This window comes from Tupaia chinensis, unplaced genomic scaffold (genome assembly GCF_000334495.1).
Source record: "Tupaia chinensis unplaced genomic scaffold, TupChi_1.0 Scaffold000165_2, whole genome shotgun sequence".
Taxonomy (NCBI): Eukaryota; Metazoa; Chordata; class Mammalia; order Scandentia; family Tupaiidae; genus Tupaia; species Tupaia belangeri.
In genome coordinates this window covers 2,045,117-2,048,399 of record NW_006159640.1, presented here as the reverse complement: position 1 = coordinate 2,048,399, position 3,283 = coordinate 2,045,117, and positions in this window count along the sequence as shown.

Sequence of the window (3,283 nt, the reverse complement as noted above, 5' to 3'; positions counted from 1 at the left end):
TTTTTGAGTGGTTCTCCCCCAGTCGACTGTGAACTCCTCGAGAAAGGGTCATGTCCTTGTCACTTCTGTGTACCCTGTACATAGTGTAACGTCTCACACATTGTAAGTGATTATCTTTCAGTAATGTTTAATGAAAAAAATAAGCTGTTTTTATGGTTATCTCCTTCTTCTTTGATTATTTCATAACTTATCTGTTGGTAATCAGAGATCCATGTCAGAAATGAAACTGAGTGTGAAATCTTAGCAGATCATTTATCTTCCTTTTTCTAAATCTTTCATTATCTGCCTATTCAAATTAGTAGCTAGGGGGGCGAGGAGGGGTGGTGGCATACTTTTATGTCCCTCTTATTTCCAATATGAGGAACGCCTCACTTATTCTAGTCTGGTCTGATACTGTTCTGTTTGATTCTCGTTGGCCTCCTGTAACCAGACCTATGGTGTAATCTTACACTTAATTAGACAATCATGCAGCAAGCTCTGGCCCGTGCCATTTGAGGGATGATTTATTTTTCTTTGCTGTGCTCAGGAAAGCAGAGACTGCAAAGTCATTTGAGGGGTCAAACTACTCCTTCCCCTGCCCCTTGTTAAGTCTTCCAATCCTCCTGCTCCTTTGAGTACTTCTCTCTGGAGGCACCATGCAGATCAGAGGGAGGTGGCGTGGTGGCATTCAGAGGGAGACAGGACTCTATCTTTGTCTTCCATTAAGGCCCCTCAAGAAAGGTCCAATTTTATCATTCTACTTAAAATCAACAGATAGCGGGACCAGCAGTTAGCATAATGGCTATGTTCCTGCACTCCCACGTAGTCGACTGCGGTTTGCGTCCCGGACCTGGGGGCTTAAAACTCACGCCGGTTGCGTGTGTGTATGTGCCCAAGATCCTGAGAGGAGAACAGAGGAGAAGGGATTGCGGCGTGGCCATCCCCCCTGGGGGGTGATTTCTCTCTTTCTGTCTGTCTGGCGAGCGCACACACCCTATAGCAAAAACCTCTTAAAAAAAAGGTTAAAAAAAATTAACAGATAGCTCTATAAACCTATTAGCTTAAATGGTTCCCCCTTGAGGTCCTACCTCTGCCTTCTCCTCTAATACTGCCTGTCAGACCATTTACTCATGGGAAAAATACCATGTAGCTGGAAATGACGTAGTTTTTCCAACACAACAGACCATTTCATCTCCCTTGCTTTGAGTGTTGCATTTGACTGTCTGGAATTTTCTTTTCCTACATCTCCTTCTCCACTCTCCTGCAGAAAGAAATCTTGGTATGACTCTTCAAAATTCCATTTATGTCTTCTCCTTCTGGAAGTTGTCCATGACTCCCCTAGCCTGGGATAAGTTCCCTCTCCTTTATTCCCAATGCATCCTCTGGTATCATTATCACACTTTATTGTGATTGCTGATTTATGGGTCTTCTGTTTGCCCGGCCTTCCTTATCTATATAAATTGACAGTGGGTCTCACTTTCTTTGCTCTGACCCAGGTCTTCTAGACTCTAATTTCAGTATACCCTTTCCTGAGGTCTTTCCCTTCCTCTCTTCCCAACAGACTTCTCCAATCCTTAAGTAAACACATTAATGGCTTCCATCCATACAGAATATGCTCCGACAGCCCATAACCTGTTTATGAACATCAACTCTTTTTAAATTTTCTGCTGAAGGAGGGGATATGGTTGGCTGTCCTGATGCCATGTGGCTCGCCTTTCTGGCCATCATCTTTCGGATTATGAATGGTACATGACTCAAGGACAGTTTATGCACAGAAGAGTTAGGAAACCAGACTGATCTTGAGAGACACTCAAGGATAGAGACAAAAAGGCAAGTGGTTGAATTTTAGACTAGTCATATAGCAGAGAACAGAGAGGATTAGAAGATTCTAACAGGATCATGGGTCCTGCTGATGTTTTCTGTTTATTTCTGTGAAATGCCCAGGTCATTCTTCACTACCACTCTGCTTTAGCTTCACTTTATTTTAGCTAGTTCATGTATGATCTGTTTTCCTTCCAACCAAAACTTTACTGAAAATGAGAACACAGAATGGAATGGAAGTCTTTCAGTGGGAGAAGGGGAGTCTGAAGCATCAGAAATGATGATTAATGGAAATCTGCAGTGCACAGGGTGAGTTTGGGGAGGAATGAAGGGGCAGAGAGCAGGTGCAAAGAATAGGCAATGAGGACAGCTGTGGTCTTTTGGATCATGAGAGCCATTATCAGGAGCACCTTGATTGGAGAGGAAGGATGGGGAGGGGACTTACACATTGGGGCTTGAGTCACTTCTGGGACTCCTTTTCTCATTGATCCCACCTAGGCTGGCATAGTCTGGGTAAGCACCCAATAAATACTAGTATTTGATGTGCCAGCCACTGGAATACAAATTTTATATGTATTACTTCATTAATTCTCACAATCTTTTACTGTAATTTCCATTTTACAGCTGATAAAATTGAAATTTAGAGAGGATAAGCTATCTGCTCCAAATCACACAGCAAATGTGGTGGAGCTAGGATCTGAAAAAGCAGGTCCAAATGTGCCAAAGCCCAAGCCCTTTAGAATTACTTTGTGCCTCCTTTATGCGTGGATCACAGTGTACTTTGTCTTAAGCCTGTTTGATGACTTTCCCACTTTCAAACGACTGATTTAACGAAGCACGTAGTTTCCCAGGCCCTGCTCCTCTCTCTACAGCCAGGTCATGTAGATCCTGGAGGTGCGTGTTGACTGCTCTCAACAAGTGCTGCCAAGAAGCATTACCAAAATGTGAAGTGATTTTTTTTTTTTGGAGAAAAAGAACATGAGTAATAAGAACTGAATTCCAAAAGCAACAAGCATTAGACTTTTTTTCTTTCTTTTTTTTTTTTTTTGTATTCAAGAAATGTTAAACTTGAGAGGGCAAGGCTCTTGCATTGCTTATTTAAAGATCAGACTATTTTTCACAACTTCAGACTTTGAATATGAGGTTGCATATAGTCACCAGAGCCCCAGAAAGATAGAATGACAGAAATGGCAATGTAAGAAAGAGCCAAGATGCATTTTCTTGGTTCAGCATCTATAGTCACTAGCTTCAAGTTTCTCCAAAGAGGCAGGATATTATACTGCAAATTGAATTTAGTTTATTATCATTTTAGAAGCTGCAGCTATCCACTGAGATAGACTGGGTCCATAGGAGCTACTTGCTTATGGAGGGAACTTGGCTAAGATCCTAAGTTTCCTTTGGCCTCAGTAGCTCCTTCTGCCACATGACGATTGTACCTTCATCACAGAGTTGCTTAGGAGGGGAAATAAGATAAGGGTTATTA